The following is a 23,507-nucleotide window of genomic DNA, read 5'->3' as shown; positions in this document are numbered from 1 at the left end:
TCTTAACAATTCTGATTCATTTTTTATATTAATTGAAATAGCACACAACATAATTACCTTTTATTCTTTTAATAAAATGATTAACCTCCTTGCATGAATCTTTATTTTTAAAGTTTAAAACCTCACTCACTCTCTGAACCAAATGTTTGCCTTATACTTTGTAGAATATTTCTAAAGCAGAGTTCACGGAGCTTTTCTGCTTTGCTGTGATATTTTTTGACCAGGTGTCAGTTCGTACATCAACTCAGTCTTTTTTCACAATTAGTAGTGGAATCAGGCTCCATTAATTTTGCAAACAATCAGAATCTATGGCATCCTTTCCTGGGTAAAGTTTTCCTGGGCATAACAGTGCTCCTGGGAGGGGATAAAGTGGCATTGCTGTAGTCACTGGGGAGAAGAGAAGACTTGGTTGTGATTCTTGTGAAAAGTGGTAGGATACTGAGGTATATAACCTTTCTAGAAGATTAGAAGTGTATCCTATCACAGTGTTAAAGGTCCCTTTTTGTTTCATCAAGCATAGCTGAATAAAATCTATTGCATAGAAGTGGACTCATTAGGTGGTTCCATTTTATGCAGCTCACAGTGGGAAATGGATTGGATAAAATGTATTCAACACTAACTCAACTAGCAATTCTATCTTGTAATGGTCTCCATATATCTAGGATCCTTAGACAACTCCTTACAAAACTGTGCAAATTATATACAGAAAGTGAAAGTTGAAACTCTTGTACTGAATGAATTACCATAAGTAAGACTAGGGAATAAAAAGAGAAGCACAAAACAGAACCTTAAGGAATTTAAAATATTTTTCAAAAGCTGGCAAATTATCAGCAAGAAAAATAGAAAGGTAAGATCATAGGTTATTTGGAAAAAAATAAAAGAAAATATCAGAAATAAGAGCGAAATATCTGTAAAATATATATATATATATATATATATATATATATATATATATATATATATAATCAACAACATCAAACTTCACAGAAGAAGTTAAATACAATTTGAAGGAGATCACTCAATTTCAATATTCAAAGATGGAATTTAAGAGAAAAATGTATACATAATTAAGAAGAAGCAAAATACACTAGACAAGAGATGGATACACAGTCAGGCAGTAAAAACAATGTGGAAAAGTGTTCTTGCAAAAAGATGGGATGATAAAAGTACTATAGAGGTGTATACTTTCAGTGTGATACAGTGAGGAAGATGAATATTATTCTCTCTCTATATATACACACACACACACACACACACATATATTATATATCTTTATTTACGTAGAGAATATATATGGGTATACATATTTATAGTATACGGGATACCAAAAAAATGTGTACACATGACTTATATTCATCTTTTGTTATTGGTGTATATTGAGTATTATAATTTTATACAGTTTTTTTCCTTTCTTAAATGTGTATACATTTTTTGGCACCCTGTGTCTATGTGTACATATAATAGGTATATGTTTACCTACACACACACACACACACACACACACATATGTGCATGCATATATGCAGATATATATGTGTGTATATATAAAGAGGAAGAGAAGAATTAAATTAATCTTCCTCACTACTTCACACTAAAAGTGTATAACTTTCTGTTACTCTTATCATCTCATCTTCTAAAAATGCATACTTTTAAAATAACACACGCGGGCTTGCAGGCTCTCAGTGGAAAATGTCAACCTTCCATGTTTATAGGCCAAGCACCAGATGTCATGCAAAGATCTAAAAATATAATATAAGGGGAGAGAGGTGGTAGTTACTCTTAGCAGAAAGAGAAAACTATACTTCTGCAGTACATTTGAAGAAGAAACCAAAACAATAAGAACATCAGAAGGGCTATTTTGATCTTCAGAATAAATTAGAAGATGTGTTCATTTTCTAAGATGTTTACAGTTGGAGTTTCTCCCACCCTAATGTTACTAGATATAGCAAATAAAAATACAGGGTCCATTACTAAATTGAAGTTTATATGAAATATATATGTGTGTGTGTGTGTGTGTGTGTGTGTGTGTGTATATATTTAGTATAAGTATACTTCTGTAATATATGGAATGTGTTTACAATAAAATAAATAGTGTTTGTTGTTTATCTGAAATTCAGAATCAACTGGAAGTCCTTTATTTTACCTGAAAACCCCAGGAAACTCCTATCAGAACAGGTAGTAAATGTTTGGCATTCTTTCTCTTCTGAGAAAGATAGAATAAAGTGATTAATCAAATCCTAACAGAATCTCTGGAAATGAATTAGAGGGGCTTTTTGTGTTTGTTTTTAATATAGTCCATTATTACAAGGTGATCTTTGCCTTTGATGCTTAATAGCCAAAAAAAGTAGGAGGAAACTAACATTCTTAAATTTATATCAAAGTTGGAATTGGCGAAGTGAGTATAACATATTATTAAAATGTTGGAATTATTAAGTTTAATCAAAGAAAAGTTTATTTAACATATATAGAGTACAGCTTAGGGAGAATGTTTAGAAAACAGATAACAGATAGTGAAAATACTCATCAGATTTGAAATCAAAATAATGATAAAGAAAATAAGGGAGTATCAAAAGAATAAACGGAGGCTAGATCAGGGGCCAGATTGGGATACACTATTCTTACGTCATAAATATTTGAGTAGTTATTGTGTTTGACGTGGCTTTAGGACTTCTATCTGTATATTCAATTTCATGAAATAGTAATAGAAGACTATGTAGAGAGAAATCAGGGTCATGAGAAATTTTTATTGAAAATAGAAATCCTTGAAGAAATGTTGTGAGAGCTGTCTCTTAGAAGTTAATAACGGATAAGAAATGGTATAAATGTAGAGGAAGGACAGATTGTTGAATAAGATGTTAGAGAAATGGTGAGAAAGTAACAGTTGAGAATGAGCAAATAACCCTATTTTTGGCTTACTCGTACCAGAAAATTGCAGATGAAGCAAGATTAGTGAGACTGCAGGTAAAAGAGGTATTTCACTTTTGTTGAAGGAGTGACATTTGTTTAAATAAATATTTGAGAACATAGAGGCAATTGTAGATCATTAATGTGTAATTTACAAAAGAATAAGCTATCTCCAATATTGCTAAATAAGACAGAAATAAGTAAAAGACAGATGTTACAGGATTTTATTGACTGGAGAACACTTACCTTGTTCATGACTGTGAATCACAGGAAACAAAGTAGAAAATAATCCAAAAGCACAGAGATGTGTTACCTCAAACATGGAGAAAGATATTGTGTATAAAACTTTTCAACCTACTTCAAGGAGTCAATGATAATGTCTTTGCTGTTTTGTGTCTTTCTATGCTTTATATTTTGGAAATTGCCTATGCAGTTGGAAGGTGTCTGACACTGATTAAAAATTAATTAACTATGGATCTTCTAAAATGACCATCTGAACCTTAAAGAAAAATTGAATTGATTTAAGCAGTATTTGAAAAATCTGTTTCAGAAATAACTGACAACACAATAAGAGTGGAGATCCGATTTACCAGGAGGTTACATAAAAATGATCAAAAGACTTTAATAGATTTCAAGGTCAGTATAAACAAGCAGTGTGATGTGGCTACTAAGAAGCTAATGTAATTTGAAATATTATTGATACAAGTAAAATGACCAGAAAGACTGAAAGCACTGCTACATTCTATCCCTACAGACTTGATATGAAATATTATTCTCAACTATGTTTGACATTTGTATAGTGTTGTTTCTAAACACAACTCAAGTTTAGAGTGTTCAAGATACTGTGGTCATATGAAGAATTTCTGAAGGACTCATGAATGGGTAGTTAGGAAAAACATGATTTCCGAGGCGGGGGGCAGGGTGCAAACACTTTCAACAATCTGCCAACATGACATATCAAGTCTTTGATCCCTTAAAGTATAATGACAATTTTAACATGATACATTGTACTCAATGTGATAGATGATTTTCAGGAGGAGTCACAGTCCTAAAAACATAGGATAAGAGGAATAAAGTGAAATAAATGGAAGATAAAATCACAAAGTTCTACAAACATATTCACATTTTAAAGAAGATATGGAAGAAGACAACAATTGAGTTTGTGTTTGATATTTCTGTATCTCCAAATAAAGTAATTGTGCTTCAGCTTAGTTCAACACTCATGCTAAGATGTTGTTAGAATGTACTATGCATTCTCTGAATAAAAGAAATGGAAGTTTAAAGCTGAGCCATGGGCATTATAGTAAAAAATGTCATATTATCAACCTGAAACTCTTTAAAGGGAGAGTATTACACTAATTCACATTTTAAATATGATATTAGATACTGTCTTCTTTTAGGATTTTGTTTTCAAAAATAGAGAACCAATCTTAGGGTAACTGGTCTAGGTTTCAAAAATAATGTATAATACCTGAACAATAGAAGAATCTGACACTTACCAGCAAAGGATATGCTGTACTGGTGTGTATATACTGAAAATAGATAACTTATGTGGCCAATATCAGCATATAATGCTATATCAATTGATGCACAGTGGTGGAGACAATACACACAGATCTGGCTAAATTTTAAATTTCGCTACTTAAAATTGAGCTTTGCTAGTTTAAAATTTCTAAGCCTAAGCAAATTATCTAATCTCTACAAGTTAAAGCTGTTACTTTTTAAAAATAGTATTTCATAGCTTTGTTATACTGGTTTAATAATATAATGTAAGTCAAATAATTCATATTAAATATTAATATTAAATATTATAGTTGGGTTTGCTATTTTGCAGTACTGAAGATACCTATATTCGAAAATTTGAAATTTGTAATTGCACAGTTTATTTCATACCATGAAAAATTCTGTTTTTGATCCTGTTTACCCTCATCTACCACTCTTTTATCCCTTATCCTCTGGTAACCACTAAACTACTGTCTATATCTATCAGTTTTTGTTTCTTTGTTTGTTTTTCTTGTTCCTTTGTTGCTTTCAGTTTTATATCCCCCATATCAGTGAAATCATATGATTCTCAACTTTTTTCTGTCTGATTTATTTCACTTAGCATAATAATCTCAAGATCCATCCATGTTGTCGCAAATGTCACTATTTCACCTTTTCTTATGGCAGAATAGTATTCCATTGTGTATATATAACATATGTTCTTTATACAATCATCTATCAAAGGATACTTTGGGATCAAATATATGGTGATGGAAGAAGAAATGACTGGGTGGTGAACACACAATGAAATATATAGATGATGTATTACAGAATTGTACACTTGAAAGCTATGTAACTTTACTACTGTATTTCCCCGAAAATAAGACCGGATCTTATATTAATTTTTGCTCCAAAAGACGCATTAGGGCTTATTTTCAGAGGATGTCTTATTTTTATCATGTACAACAATTTACATTTATTCAAATACATTCATGCTATCTTTTTCTGGAACATTACCATAACTCTCCAAACTCTGAATTTCAGCTTGAATTTCTTGCGACTCCATTTCCTATAGAACCATTGGCCCCAATCTCTCATGTCCAGCAATAGAGCTCTCCTTAAATGAACATTTCTTGTCCATGTAGCCTGCTCGTAGTGCATTGGCAACACAGCTGTCAATGATTTTATCCTCTGAATTCTTCACCCAAGTCACCACCTCTTGCAGACTAGGCTTCACAAAGCTTCCACGTTGATTTCTCTCCATTCCATTTTCAATGTAGTCATTGATTTCCATGCACAAATAGTCCTTGAATGGCTTGCTTATTGCAACATCAAGAGTCTGGAGCTAGGCAGTCATTCCTGTGGGAATCATTATTTGATCTATTCTTCTCTCTGCAAGGAAGTTCTTCATTTCTTTAGCACAGTGAGTGTTGGCTGAATCCCAGGCTAGCAGACTTCTTTGGCCACCTCGCAAAAACAAGTAGCAGCATTAAATCAATCTACTTCCTTATAACTGATTGTGTGCACCAGGCTTTTTCAGTTTCAAGAACATGAATGCCTGAAACACATTCAACTTTACCTTTCTTGCCTTTAGTGATGATTAGAGGTGGGTCTTTCTTTCCATCCAGAAGAATTGCCAAAATACAGGTAACATGTGCACTGTCATAACCAGTGGAGGGAATGTAGATTGATGATGTACCCCTCTGATCAATTGTGGTTTGAGATCCTTGGCCCATAAACACTGAAGTTTCATCCATAGCAATCATGTTGGAAAGTTGGTGTTTAGAAAAGTCGATGTCATCAACAAAGTACTTGAATGCAAGTGCACATTTAATAACTTCAGTATCTTCCAACTTGAACAGTGTTGTCCACCTTAGAGATAGTTCATATCACTGAAGGATGCCATCTGGCCAGTGTTGTGATGCTTTGAATTCTTCTGGGGATATTTCTAACTGTGGTGCCATTCATTGCAAGGGCAAATGCTTGACTATCAGTCCTGCACCCAACCAAAGCCTTTGCTCTCCTGTCAACAATCCATTCACAGATGATGTCTTCCAGCTTAGGAAATAACGGTTGCCAACCTGATCCACACTTGCCCTTCTCAGCATTTCCCTCGTACACCTGTCGACTGAGGTTACCATACTCTGCTCGCCATTTTCAGACCATTCGGAGATTCAACTTCTCTTTGAAGAAAGCTGTAAGATTCTTCCCCAGGAGTCCTCCACGATTCCTTTCTTGTACTTGATGGAATAGCTCTTTCTTTTTTTACTCATCTTCCTGAGGATCAAAATATAATTCCCTTTAAATCTACCATTAAATCTAGTGTTAATTGAAGACTTATGAGACAGGAGTGGCAACAAAAATGATGACAGTAAAGAATGATGGTCCACACAAAAATGACGAAAAATTATAGGCACCAAAATTCAGAAAATGTTTCTTTATTTCACAAAAGTGCATTAAGTACACTCGTTACAACACATGATGTACTGAATTATGAAAATTCATATTAGACACAACCACCCCCGTTTGTTATCAAGTGCTCACGTTATTCATGCATTGTGTCTGTACTCTGATTGGTCATTCAGCAATAAGTCTCCAGTTCATCTGTTTACATAGGCATTTACCTCTAGTCCAAAGGCGCCCACTTTGGTATTTACAAATACTTAATTACAATTTATATTATCATTTTAAGTATTAATCTCAATAATATTAGTTATTTATATTTAATTATATATTATTATTTTATAACTCAATTCATCCATGGTGTGTTGCAATAGACATACTAAATGCATCCATCTGGCTGATGATCTTAACTGGGGGTTACTTTTGGGGTAGGGCTTATATTACGAGCAACCTGAAAAATCATGCTAGGGCTTATTTTCTGGTTATGTCTTATTCTTGGGGAAATACAGTAACCATTGTCACCCCAATAAACTTTAATTAAAAAAGAAAAATCATTTTTGAATAATACATTTGAAACAGCAGTGAACACATTTTCTTCAAAACAAAGTTTCAAATTTAATATTCCTAATTTAGGTCTAGTTAGTCCACTTTATTAGCATTTCTCAAATATAAAAGAATAGCGTATTTTATTTTTAAGTACATAGGCTGATTAGGGAACCCCATAACATAATACTAATGCCTACACTTGTATACATTTGTTCATTCTCATAAAAATACATACTTTGATGTAGAAATATGGTCTATGCTGCTGACTTAGTAACAATCAATTTAATTTAATTCTGAAAAAGCAGAGATAAATTTATTAGACTCATCATGATGATTGACAATGTTTACCTCAAGTGCTAACGTGAACCAAACAGCTCTGGGTTTCACTAATTAACATACTTTTACGTGTTTTAAAATTGAAAAGAAGTATAAGAAAATACGACAGTTATTAATATATTTATGTTTATCAGAAAGTTGTGCATCAGCTTTGCATAAAACAGCAGCTAAAACTAAACTATATAATTGTGTAGTAAAATAAATAAATAAATAAATAAATAAATAAATAAATAAATAAATAAATAAACAAATTATAAAGTTGTACTCTTAACCAACTGGGTATAGAAGGAACATACCTCCGCATAATAATGGCCATATTTGACAAGCCTACAGCTAACATCATGCTCTACAATGAAAACCTAGAAACTTTTCCTCTAAGATCAGGAACAAGAAAAGGATGACCTATCTTGCTACTATTTTTATTCAGCATAGTACTGGAAGTTCTAGCCAGACAGCTAGATAAGATAAAGAAGAAAAGACAACCAAACAGGAGAGCAAGAAATAAAACTGTCTGTGTTTATAGATGACATATTAAATATAGAAACCCTAAAGACTACCAAAAAGCTGTTAGAGCTAATTAACAAATTCAGTAAAGGTGCAGGGTATAAAATCAATATACAAAAATTAGTTTCATTTCAATACACTAGCAACAAATTATCGGAAAGACAAATTAGAAAACAATGTTATTTATAACAGCACCCAAAATAATAAAATAATTAGGACTAAATTTAATTAAAGAGGTGAAAAATCTGTACAATGAAAAGTATAACACCTTGATAAAATAAATCAAAGAAGTCACAAATAAATGGAAAGATATTCTGTGCTCATGGATGAGAAGAATTAATATCTGTAAAACACCTATTCTACTCAAAGTGATCTACAGATTCAATGCAATTGCTACCAAAATTCAAATGGCATTTTTCGCAGAACTAGAACAAACATTCCTAAAACATGGAACCACAAAGGACCACGGATAGCCAAAAGAATCTTGAGAATACAAACAAACACACAAAAAACTGGAGGTATTGCATTTCCTGATTGCAAACTACATTACAAATCTATAGTAATCAAAAAAGTTTGATACTGGCATAAAACCAGACACATAGATCAATGGAACAGAAGCAAACACCCAGATATAAACTCAAGCGTGGTCAATTAATGTACGACAAAGGAGCCAAGAGTATAAAATGGGGAAAGGATAATCTTTTCAAAAAATGGTGTTGGAGGAAATGGAGGTTTACAAATACATTGAAAGGATTCAAGTTACTGTCCTAATTTTAGTATACACGACAGATTCAGGTTACTGCATGGTTTAATGAACTTTGTGTCTAGTGCAGAGAAGGTGAAAACCTAAGATCTAGCCAAACATGAGCAATGTTATAGCGATGGGAACTTTCTCTTACTAAAGCCACAATCAGATGTGATAAATAATATGGTTCAGTGGAATACAAAATCATCAAATGCAGTTTGCTGAAAGTGCCTGGGAATAAATACCACAAACAGGATCAACATCTATCTGCCAGGGAGATATGGGGATTCTTTTCTAAACCTGAGTAAGTACAGGTTTGTAAGACTTCAGTAACTATAGCAAACTGACCACTAAATGAGATACATTACTGTACATCTGTGGAATCTAGTAATTTTGAGATTTGATTTTGAGCTTTTGAAGAAATTAATGTACCTGAATATGGATGGGAACAATTGGTAGAGATTCCTTCAGAACTACTGTCGACATCAAAAGAACTTACATTCAGTGAGAACAATCTTCAGGCTATTGATGAAGAAAGTTTATCCGGTATTTAGCATTTGGTTTTATGATATGCAACCTTACAACATTTCTTCTGTAATTGTGAGAATTTTACTTGTAGCATTGCCAAATTAATAGCTACATATGTATATGTATGCACACATATATACTTATATGTATATATATATATGTGCATACATACACACTTATGTATATACATGCACATATATATGTATATTTATATATATGAATATTATATATATGAATATTAATCAGCCTTTAAAAGGAAGCAAACACTGCTATTTCCCACAACACGGATGAAACTAGAAGGCACTTTGCTAAATGAAATAAGCCATACAGAGAAAGACAAATATTGCATGGTATCATTTATATGTGAAATCTAAAAAAAAAATAATAAAAAAAAGTAAAACAAAACAAAACAATCAGAGATTACAGTGGTGCTTTCCGGGGACTGGCAGGTGGGAGAACAAGGGAGAAGAATGTAAAGTGGTGCAGATTTTCAACTATAAAATGAATAAGACCTGTGAATATAATATGTATATCATGGTGACCATATTGTACAATTGAAATTTGCTACAAGAGGAAAACTAAAAAAACTGAAAAAAACACAAAAAGTGAAGTCATGTAGTAGTGAATGTGTTAATTAACTCAGTGATGGGCTTCCTTTCACAATGTACACGTACATCAAATCATGTTGTACACTCTAAGTATGTTACAATTTATTTGCAATTATATCTCAATAAATCAGAATGAATGAATGAATGAATACATAAATACAGAGAAAAAGATTTAGTTTTGAATCAGTAGAAAGCTGACAATAAGCATTCTAAAATATTGGTGCTTCCGATGTTTAAAAATGGAAAGGCACATGAGTTTTTCAATTGCTAATGACATAATTTAGCAAATAAATGTCTCTAGTTTGACATTGACTTAAGTAGCAGTGAGCTATGAACATTCCATCTTATCAACGAGGATGCCTGATAACTAACGAAGGTAAGCCAGTCCTTTGCTTTCATTCTTACTCAGGAGTTTTAAAAAATTACGACATGTGAAACACAATACTGTCATTCTCTATCTTTTGTGCCCTCCAAGTATCCATGTAGAATTGAAGTATGGACAAGGAATAATCATACTGCCAAACATCTACACCATTGCTTTGTAAGTGTTACATATTTTTATTTTAGAACTTTTTGATGTCTTTAACTTTTATATAGCTTATATTTCCTATATATCACAAATTGTAAACTGTACATACTTGAACCATTTTTTGTTTTGTTTTGTTTTATTTTATTTTGTTTTTTTTTTAGCATTTAGTAGTGCTGTTTTAAGACACTGACGTCACCTGGACATTCACTAGATATTTGATGGCAGCCTATGTTTTCATATGCTTATATACTATCGTATTTCTTTTCTAGTACTCAGTGAAGAGAAATGTCAAAAATCTTGATTTTTCATAGATCAACTTCTAAATAACAAAATTAAATTTAGGCTTTATTTTCCTTTTAAAATAATCTTCTTCAAAAATATTAAGAGTAGCTGATTGAAAGAGGGTTCAAATATATACAACTTCATTTCAAAAGAAGGAATTGATACTTCAGTAGTCAAAAGCATCTGAGATTTTTCCCACACAATCATAACTCTTTCATATTAACTTTTAATTTGCTATCTCTGTATGTATTTCCACATATAATCAGAATGGTAAAATGAACTAGTTGAAGAGGCAGAAGTATAATTAGGGACTCTTTCATTCTGTAAATATTCAGAAAATATAAAATCTTAGTTCCAAATCTATGAGAGTTCCATCTCATCATTCCCAATTGATAGATATGTAAGTTATGCCTGCATTGTGCTTATTCATCTGGGATCCAAATGATTGAAATGTTCTAAGAGGCTTTTAAAAAGGAGAAGATTAGATAACACAAACTTCAAGGAGAATTAGCTTGTCTTTATTTTGCTGAAAGAGAGAGGTGGGGAGAGAGAAGAGAGACAAGGATAAAGAGAGGGTGAAGGAGAGGGACCCACGGTATTACTTACATAAGACAAATTGACTCTTAACATCTCAGTGACTTTTTTGATCTTAAAGGAAATTATGAAGAATCTTATATTATCTGATAGAATCTTATATTATATATATATATATATATATATATATGGTTGGTGTCCTACCAACATTCTCAAAAGCATCCTCTCCTTTAAAGACTAAAGATTTGTCTCTTAATCTAGTCTCATGTCTGAAGAAAAAGATTTTAAACACCAATATTATAATATAAAATAATGCTACAACCTCATCTTCCTGTAGAATTATACATCATTCATCCTAAATTCCATGGGCATATTTCAAAATGATTTCTACTAAATTTTAAGATTTAAAACACACAATAATCTGACTCTTCAGGATAATAACTTTAAACATTTTTGAAGGACTTTTTCTATATTTCAGATGCCTCATTATTTTCTAAACAAATATCTATCTTTATCATTCTTTATATTTGTATATTTTTTAAACATTTTACATAATGTGTAAACACAGGCAGAGGCAATTTTAGGAAAACTAGCATTTTAAAGTATTTTCTAGGTTGTCAGCACTGTGATATATTACTTGACTTAATCATCATCAATAATCAATATCAATAATAAAAGCATCCCGTTATCTATATATTCCTTCCTGTGCCTTACTTCAATGTTTTGAAAATGAGCCCTGGTTTGGCTTGATAAATATTAACTGTTTTTAATAATTAAAATTTCTCTTGATCAGAATAATCATTAATATATATTTTCCTCATTTTGACATACATTATGTAAATATGAGTGTTACTACTTTGCTATGTCATCCTTTTCATTATTACTACTATCAAGCAAAATTCTGAGTAACATCCAGTCTTCTATTGTGGCAAATCAATTTTTCTTCTAATTTTCTTTTCTTTTAAAATGAAGGTACAACAAAGTCTTCAGGTTTTTATAATAGTATGAAGTTAGCAAATTCTATTTGCTTTCTCTTCATTTTTTCCCCTTTCCCCTTATAGTCCAACCTACAGAAACAATGCACTTAACATAACTACAATTTTATAATTTTACTGAATTTGCACAACTTAATGTGAATAAGTCCCTTCTATTTGATTGTAAGACATGAGTTACTTAAATAAACCATTTATTGCCAAACATATAAATTATATGATAGATTATCAATGGAAAAAAATAATTACTTAAGATCTTAGATAACATTACTTGACCATGTATATTTAAAGAACTGAATATATATATGTATGGAATGAAATTTCAATAAAGCATTATACTACTTCTTTGATATTCTTGTTATGTAACTTTAGTATGCTTATAAGTAGGTCAATTAGTATATTAACTTATATATCTATATATTTTTTTAAGTCAGTAAGACTATAAATAACTCTCATGCACTAATATACCCAAAAATGAATCTTTTCTTCTCCTGAAACTTTAATATACATGAAATTATTTCAGCATATTTTTGTAATTCAATGCAGGTAAATTGATAAAAAATATATGACTCAATGATGTCAAACCCAAGGGTGACACAGAAAAGACATTTTTTAAGAAGTTGTGATTTAATTATATTTTCATTCAGTACCATACTTATAATAACATGTTTATTGCTCATTCCATGTCCTGCTGTGTAATGAGACACAAGAGACAGTAAATATGGAATTAAATGCCAATAGGTTGTTGCAGCTTTGTAAACACATAAAACGCAAACTGGCATAAAAGCTCTTGAATCCTGCTGATTCCTAATTGTCGTCTGTGGCATGCTTTATTCTACATTGCTTCAAAATCGCTGATATTACACTAAGTCCTAAATACCTTGTACTCCCCCCAAAATACCCAAACAAACAAACAAACAAACAAACAAACAAAACCTATATTTTACGTTGTGGGATTCTTATAATTTTAACTGATTTTTTAACAGAGTTAATAAGATTTATACTCAAAAATTACTTTCAAGTACCAAATTTTAATAGAAAGCCTTTTATATGCATTGGAAATGGTAGAAAACAAATGCACTAGCAAGTCATTACCACTTTCTTAAAGCAATTCAAATTTTATTACCAATCATTTAAAAAACAAATCTGTAAACTCCCTAATTTCTATAAATTATAATTCTTATTCTTACTTTATTCAACCTTACCATTAGTCAGGAAAGATAACATGTTAGGTTAAAAACACACACACACACACACACTTATTTGTGACATAAAGTCAAATATAATAAACACAAGCACTTATATGACTTCCTTTAATTTTTCTGCCAAGAAACGCAAACATCCTTGGGGCTACTGATAATTTGGCTCTCATGGTGAACAACCAGTACCAATGTACCAGGGGAAAAATATCATGCTTACTGTGAATTAGACAAAACGAATCCTATCAAAGTGTTATATTCTGAATTCTATTTATTTCTTTTAAGTAATTCCTTAACTTTTTAGCAATGAACTAAGAACATTTTTTATAGTTCAAGTTTGCCTTTGCTGTCTTCTCAGTTTTCCCTGGTCTGAGGTCTGTCTTCTCTCTACTCTACAGCAGATGTTGCCTTGTACATATCTGTATGCACTGAGCATTCTTCAGAAGCTCTCAGAATCCCCCTGCTGCATGCAGACAGCTAACTAAATACTTGTGTGTCTGTGGTGAAAGAAGAGGCAGCATGAAAGAGAGGACAGTTCATGGTCATTTTCAGATATTACATTCTAATTTAATTGTAGGTTGGCTCTTCAATTTACTGTTTTATTTTTTAACCGTTAATTGAGATATAATTCACATACCATACAGTTCATCCATTCAAAATGTATAATTCAACTTTTTAGTATGGTTACAAAGTTGTGCAACCATAACAACAATCAATGCTACAACATTTTCCTCATCCCCCAAAAAACTCCATTCTACCCTACTATCTCTAGCCCCAGGTAACTACTGATCAACTTTTTCATACAGTTAGATTTTGAGGAAGTCATTTTAGTTTCATGTGTTAAAAATTGAATACAGGTTTTCAATCCCTGGTCTCTAATGTACCATACTCATTTAACATTAACCTATGATTATGTTATTTCATCATATATATTATGAATTGTGTCTCAGAACCATAGCAATCAATCCAGCTTCCTATTTGTAAAATTGTAGTGCAGATTGGTCAAAAGTGGCTAAAAATTACCTTACTGATTTAACAGTGACAGGCTAATGCAGCCCTTAAATGAACATTTCTTTTGCAATATACTTTTTTAAGAAAGATTAAAAATATGGAGAAAAAAATACACACACACACACACACACACACACACACACATACGGTGCCAAAAAAATGTATACACATTTTCAGAAAGGAAAAAAATGTATTAAAATAGTAATACTCAATATATACTGATAACAAAAGATGAATACAATTCACACTTGACTTCTGTAATTACAAGAGGTGCTCAGAGTGGTTACCATCCGTGTAATTTTAATTGATTTTTTTTTCCTTTCTTAAAATTGTGTACATCTTTTTTTTGGCACCCTCTGTGTGTGGGTGTGTATGTATATCTCCTCTGGACAAAGGATTACAACAACAGTCTTACCTAGATGTCAAATTTATACTTGAACACAGTTTTATTTTACTTTCAGACTCCTGTGCCTTTGGCCATTTCTTCTTTTTTTAATTTAATGGATAGAAATACATTAGGGACTTGTTTTAGGTGGGTAAATTGCACATGTCTATCAAAGTTATAAAGTGTTGTTAAAAATATTGTAAAGCAATTTTTATTAACATTTTTTACGCCCTGCTAAAGATGCCTTCTTGAAGTTACTATCTAATATTGATGCTGTTTCATTGGGGATTAAGAAGGGGTTGATTTTATCAACTCTAGAAATCCCAAATTCAGTGGACTCCCAGGTAATTTATATTGTTAGACATGCTCAGAGAGCATAATACCTATTAAAAGTATCTTCCTTTCCTTCCTGTTTGCAAACTAGCTAGCTTTAGCGTGTACTCATCTTTCTTGAAGAACTGAAAAAAAAGCTACCAATAAATTGCAAGAATCCGAATGTTTCCTATAATTTTTCATGATGCTGCATCATCAAATGATGGTTGCATTCTTCACTCCAAGGTACAACTGGTAACCGTTTAATCAAATATTTTGCAACCTTATAACAAGAGTTGCCACATTATAACAGTTGCCAGCTTTCCAGCCTGAGGTATCTGAGTCTTTACTGCCTGCTATTCAATCGTCTCAATAAGGCAATTAAATACTTGTTTATTGTTGTTTTTGCTGTTTTTTTGACATTTAACCGTTTGTGGTATTTTAAAATGATCGAAATTTAAGGTAGAGGAGAAGATCAAAAGTATATTTTTAACATGTTCATCCTGAATACATATGTGACTTCTAGCTTGTAATATCATGAAGGCAATTGGATATATGAGCCAAAAATACAGAGGAAAGGCATGACCCACGATAAAATGTTGTGAGTCATTAACATTTAGAAATATGGAGTTTAAAGCCAAGAGACTAATAGACTGAACTTTCTAGTTAAGAAACACTGGATAATAGGACATAATCAGAATTTTATGACATTTTACAAGAAACTGTACCAAAGCACAAGAATGCAAAAAAGTTGAAAGGATGGAGAAAGTATGCCTATTATCACAGTGAAAGCTTCTGGAACATAGCTCTCAAAACCTTAAAGAAAAAGAACAACAACAACAAATGAGGACATATTTGAGCCACATACCTAACATGAGTAATCTAACGAGTGTGTTTAGAATTCTTACTCTAACAATTAGCGAATACTCATTTTTCAGGGATTTATGAAACATGTAAAATGTTATATGTAACCACATTAACGTCTTCGAAATATTTTTAAAAGCTCAAAATCATACAGACCCTTGGCTCATATACAAATAAATTAGAAAAAACAATGATATTCAGGCTTTTTTGTAAGGTTGTTTTGCTAGGTCATAAAATTTTTAAAAATAATCTTCCTGAAACACAGTCATAAAATAAATCCCAGGCCCTTAGTCTCCCCATTTGTCTCCCCATTCGTAAATATTGTACCCTAAGCCTGCTGAATATATGAAAAGAAATAAATAAAACAAAGCTTCTTTCTAATTACATCATATATAAATTGTAGCCAGCAATTAGTCATAGTTTGTTTATTAAAGCACTGTGAATGTATTTAATTTCTAAAGTACTCTCTTCATTTTAGTCCTTTTCCTAAATGCTACCTGCTTTTATTACATTTAAGGGGCATGTTTAAGAAGTCAACATAGGAAGGGGTGACTGTATCAAGAACACTTCCTCACACAGAAAATCACACTCATTTCTTCAAGTGTAATAGCAAAGGAATGAAATTAAATCCCTTTTTTTTTGCCTTGAAGGAGTAACAGTGTGATCTAGAAAAATAAGCACTAGCACACTTATAAAAATAGGTTCAAATAGTATTTTCCCGTCAGTTGCTTTATTTCAGCAGGAGCATCAGTGTCACCATTTTCTCTCTAAACTTTGAAGTGAATCATGTGCAAGTGTTACACTAGGTTATCTTCTGAGAAAAAGAACAGCGTAGCTTCATTGTTTGAGATTTTAATTCTGCTGTTCTTATTGTTATTTATGTTATTTATGTTATTTATGTTTCTCATTCGATGCATTGTAAGAAAATAGAGGGCAAAGGTGTACCAGATATAAACCATTTCTCTACACCTTCATATGTAAAGTATTTTTTAAAAGGAGAATAAAAGATATCAACCTTAACAACTTTGGATTTTATCCAGAGACAAAGAAATCTAAAAGACATATAGTCATAAAATAGGCACCGGATGAGTTTCATATAGTAAAAGTTAATGGAAATGCAGAGTGGACATTTGCATAGAAAAGTTAGGCCTAGATAAGTGGATACATTATAGTCAGTTTTATATATTTTAATATCCTCATGTAGACATTGACTAATAATTCGGTGTTAAGACAGTTTTCAGAGAAATACATGAAATAATCAAAGGGTGTGGATGCAAGGCAAGATCAGGAAATAATGAATTGACCTTTTTCATGAGAGAAATTGCCTTTTAAACTCCATATGTGTAGTTAATAATGATTTGCTTTTAGTGCCATATACAGAAATGATGCAAGGTGAAAGCATGGTATGGGGAGCAGGTAAGGTGTGTAGGTTGTAGTCAAAATATAGAGGACTCTTCATACTTAGCTGATAGACATAAATAGTGTCCTCAATCAGCAAGGAGCCTTGGAAAGTTGGTGAGCAGAAGTGAGGCTGTGACGCGCAGCAATTGTGATATGCAGACTAAATGGGTGATAACAAAGCTTTAAAAGGAAGTCTAAAGGACAGGACTTGGAGATAGCTTTGCTATGTAAGTATCTAAATAGGATGGTAACAAAAGGAAAGGAAGAAAAAATGACATGTTTATTAACTAGGTAAAAGAATAGACATCACCAATTTGTTATACATGGATATTTATCCAATTGTGTGGACGAGAAAAAAAAGATACCTTTTGTGATCAAAATCATGGACCTGAGAGTCAGACTCCAAGATTAAATCCTATTTCTACCTTATTAGATTAATCTTATTCCTACCATTTTGTGCAAATGACCTAACATTTTTATATTTCAATTTCCTTAACTGAAAAAATGGGTATAACCGCAGTATTTCTTGATAGAATTCCTGTGAGATAAACAAAGTAACATTTTAAAGCATTAAGAAAGTTCGTGGTATGTGGTAATCCCTTTAAAGTATTATTAATTATTATTGGTAACATTACTTATAAAGTTACTACAGTAATACAAAACATAATCACATCACATTAATATTTAGGATATGAATGTGAATTGATCCTCTTTCTTTCTATATTTCACTTTCATTTATCCAAATCTGCTTCACTTCCAGTTGCATTTGCTCATTTAAAATCTAGTGGTTTTTCTAATGTTCTTGAAACAATAACATGAAGTTATCTTTTTACAAACATTTTAGAAATTACTTTTAATACCATATAAATGATGCATGCTCAGTTTGAATTTTATACTGGCAAATTATCTGTGAAAAAAGGAGAGAAAATGAGTAAAGAAATTAATATAAAAAACACTTTCAGTCCAGACTTCTTGCAAAACAGAAATGTATGAATCAATCATTATGCTTCACCTATTTCATTCAAATAAGTAATACTGAATAATCAAGAAAGATTACTACTAAAAGTCAAATTTGAAATATAGCAAAACTTGTAAGGATTATATGTCAGAGGTCTAGGTATGGGACATGTTGTCTTTCTTTTCCAGGAGATGTGGTATTTCTCACAACTAGTACAATGTGGACTCCCTTTGTGAACTCTACATCTTTTACAAAGTAGGACAGCAGTCAGTTCTATAGGAACAATTCTATTAGAATCATCTGGAGCAGCACTATTTTGTTTTCCTTTTTTAAATGCAAATCTGTAGGCCTTCACTCAGACATATATCAGTTCTAACAATTGTCTCAGAGGCAATGTTGAAAAGAAGGTCATAAGGAAAACAACGTTTCATGGAAAATGATTAGGGATTAGGGATGTTGTAAAGCTGAAGAATCAGAACACTTTAGCTGCAATAGCTAGAAAGAGTAAAAACAAACAATACATACCTATGTGTTTAAGGAGAAAAGCACCATTTTCTTTTTGAAAGGATTATTTATTATAGTCTCACTGTTCCTGTGATGTATTGAACTCTTGACATTGTTATAGAAAATCAATTGGATTCAATCTGAGAAAGTTGTGTTATATGCATGCAAACCTAACAGTCACATAAATCAGTATTATTTGTGGGGGAAAAAAAGTCAACCCAAAACAAAATGAAATTCATTTGTTTACTTTCTTAAGCCAGATGCAATTGCTACTTTATTTTTTTCTAGAAGAGATTAGAATACAAATTGACTTTCAACTGCTCAGCAGTGGAAGATATCTTTTCACAAAAATCTGATTAGAAATCATGTTTTCAAAGCATTTGCTATCTTGTTCACAGAACAAGAAAGGTGAAGGATACTTTTGTTTCTTTTCTAGGAAAAAAAAATCACCTTTTTAAAGAGCAAAGTCAAGTATTTAATGAAGACTTTTAAAAACATCAATTGATAATACATAAATAAAATAAATGGTTTTGACACTCATCCAGGATTGTAGTTGAAAAAGTTGAGGTTTAATTATAGTTTAGTGCCAAAATGGATTTTAAAAATTAAATGAAAAGTCAATCTCTATATTTTCCTTTAAGTTTTATATATAGAGATACTTTATATATAGAGATACTTCTAGTGAATCATTTCTGACCTTATTGTAAGTGTTTTTGAAGCGAGGAGGAGTATTTTGAAGGAGATGAATGGCAATGTGTCTTTTAGTGTAATATTGTTTTTCACTATTATTATTTAAACATTCACCATATTGTTTGATCACACCTTGTATTTAATTCAACCCACTTGATCCTTTCTTGATTACAACCATGTTCTTCCACCTGTGGTCCAAGGAGTAACTGTATTAGGATAATTAGGGGTCAAGGTATTTTGCTTTGTATATTTTGTAATGCAAAATCATAGCCTACCTCAAACCTACATAAGATTTTCTGAATATGCAACACAAATATATGAATTGTTAACGAGCTTTCCAGGTGTTTTTATGTTCACTAAAGATGGAAACAATTCAATGTATTTACATGTGCTGTTCTTCATGCCTCTTCATCTCTCTGCACCTTACTCATCCTTCAAAGGAAATTTCAATTTCCAGTATCCTCAAAGAATTCTCTGACAATCTCAGCCAACAGTGCTAGTGCTCTCTTTCCTGAACTGCAGTAATTTGTAATTTTTATCTATATCTTCTTCAATGCCTCAAATAAATTATATTAACTTCAAGTACTGATTTTTTGCATACTAAGTGTATAATGGGCATTTTTAAGAACATGATTGAACAAATTATGTCATTTGCATATACTCATGAAATCTTCATCACAATCAAGGTAGTGAACATATACGTCACACCCAAACTTTTCCTTGTGTCCTTTTGTAATACCTCCTTCCACCCACCCTTTCCATCTCTAGGCAATCGGAAAACTCTTTAAATTAGTTGAGTAGGCTGATTTGTAACTTTTCTCATATTTTAATCTTTCTCTTCTTTAATCTCCATCTTCACTGTTTCTAGTATATATGACTGAATGTTCATTCAGAAAACTAACATTTAATTTTGTTCTTTGTATCCCCAGAGCCTTTGACTGTGTCTATGTTAAAACTGAATAAATAAAACACGATACTGTAAAATTATTTTAATTAAATTTGTGCCATTCAATTAATATGATATGAGGGTTAAGTTCTAAAACTGTTAAACTACTAGGTTCCCAATAAATTTCTTTGAGAAACAAATTAGGGACCAGCTAGTTATGAAAATGTATTATACAAGGAAATAAATAGTACAGGGATTTATACTTAGCCTAAAAACATACATTGTGGATACCTGATTAATATTAATCAACAGTACAAATAAGATAAGGGCTGGTCAGTAACTATACTTATTATAAATAATGAATAGGCAATTATAATGATATTCCTAATCCTCATAATGATAAAAAATAATAATAATACATTATGGTCTATAAAAAAGGGAATTAGAAGAAGCCTGAACTTAGATCGGGCTTTGGGAGAATTTACATAAAGCCATTGTTATTATCCTGTCTGTTTTCTATCTAGGCCACTTTCCTTGCTCTAATTTTATAGGAAAGTGTCTAGTAAACAACAATCAAAAAAAGATTAATTTAAAAATAAGTAATGTGAGAATTAAAGAAATCAAACCTTACATATCAACTGCCGTTCATATATTTTAATGTAAATATGGTGGCATTACATTGAGTATATTGACACAGTCGCAATTCAATTATTTAAAGATAATGTATATTTGATATAATTCATCTGCACAAATGTTATATTTTACCTTGGCTAAATGACATTCAATGCTTCATGCCACTCTAATTTCATGAATAAAAAATTGGCAAGTGAGCAAAAAATACATTAAAAAGATAAAGTTATACCACCATACAACATATTTTCAAAATTATAATAATAGAGGTATTATATTTTAAGAACACTGGCTAAATAACAATTTAATTATATATTATATATAATTAAACTTCAATTGTATATATATAATTATATATAACTATATATATATTATATATAATATAATATATTATATATTATATAATTATATATAATATATTTATAAGTTATATATATATATAATTAAATTTTTCTAAGAGCTTTATACATATGCCCTGTTATTTAAAATTCATATTCATATTTTTTCAGGAAAATATCATTTAAATACACTTTTAATATAAACTTTGGGAAGCTACAGTCCGTGCTGCATAAAACCATCACTGTTAAAATATAATCTCTTGTGTTTGTTAGAAATATTTCTTTAACCTAAAATAAAATTTAAAACTGACTAAATAAAACACAATACTGTAAAATTGTTTTAATTAAATCTGTGCCGTTCAATTTCACATGATATGAGGGTTAAGTTCTAAAACTCCAGAGACAAAATGCCTTGGTTCAAATCTGAGTTTGTCACTTGCCAGTTGTGTGGCTCTGTGCAAGGTCCCTAAACTCTCTGTGCTTTAGCATCATTGTTTATAAAACTGTTAAAGAAACAATACTTTCCTCAAAGCTGTTGAAAGTATTAAAAAACATGAATATAAAAAGTTAGTCTAATAAAATATATGAACTTAATCATGTTTATTACTATTAAACACAGAAAATGAGACCTGAGCTAAAATATGACTGTACACAAAATCAAAGGCATGTTATTAATAAAAACAGTATTTTCTTAAGTTTATCTAGATCATATCATTTCAAGAAAACTGGAATGAATTGCTCTCAGGAAACCTTGGGACCAATAGCTGCAAACTTGCTGGTATGTTTATATCGTGTATCTTAAGGTAAAATAACCAGACAAAGGAGAAAGTTTCATTTTTAATGAATAGATATGATGCCTCAGTATTTACAGTCTCAAATACCTTGTACTTATTTTCTATTTAGCTGTACATTTAATGTATAGGAATATAATCTAGGAAGATTGTAGCAAATGTTATTTGAGATTTAAACTTTGCTGAAATCATTTACTATGTTTATTATTAATTATTACTAAATAAGTTCTTATCAAATGCCCACCACTTTTGTAAGAGCTTTACATATGCTATCTCTTGAATCAGTAGCCTTCGAGGGTGGGTACTATCTCCATCTTAAAGATGAGAACACTGAGATTCAGAAATCATATGAAATATATCGGGTAGCACAGACTTGTGGCTGAGACAGAGTTTGGAGTTAGGCCTCTCTGACTTCCATGTTCTCTCCCCGTATACATGCCAGACACATTCAATGATGGAGCAAAGGTAGATGCAGTCTAAATTTTACATTAGTTGTTCATTTAACGCACCATTCTTGAAAAGTAATTTTTAGATTTATGTATATGAAAAATGATTTTGCCTGGCTATATCTAAATAGTGTGTAACATGTGGGCAAACTGTACCATACATCTTATTTTTCTCCTGGAAAATCGGAGACTATGTGTCAAATGTCGAAAATAGGTTCAATGTGGAAAGTTTTAGCTCTATGAGGAAAATTAAAACATTTCATTTCGCTTTATTTTATTTTTTCTGGTTGTCCAGGAAATGGAGATAGAACTTTTTTTCTCTTTCCCCCATCACATAGTCTACTATATTTTAATATGGAGAAATTAAATGTAGACATAAAGCTAGCTTCTCGTTCACAATAGCTTCACTGAGAGTGATGGTAATGGTAAATTTGTGAAAATTAAAAATGAATGAGGAAAACACTTCAATTTCCATAGACACCCAGTTTTGCTAAGACCCCAAAATGGATTTCAGATAAGGTCAAAATTATGTCAGGTGAAAAAAGAAATAACATACTTTGGTAGATTTTTAACCTATACAATAATTCCACACATCTCTTTTATGTTGCAGAATAAAATTCAGATATGATAGTGATGGAACATATTATTACTTAATTTTCAGTTAATGATAATTTTAGTAGATTATAAACCAATAAAAAT

The sequence above is a fragment of the Rhinolophus ferrumequinum genome, chromosome 4 (genome assembly GCF_004115265.2).
Source record: "Rhinolophus ferrumequinum isolate MPI-CBG mRhiFer1 chromosome 4, mRhiFer1_v1.p, whole genome shotgun sequence".
Lineage (NCBI taxonomy): Eukaryota > Metazoa > Chordata > Mammalia > Chiroptera > Rhinolophidae > Rhinolophus > Rhinolophus ferrumequinum.
Note: the sequence above shows the minus strand (reverse complement) of the source record.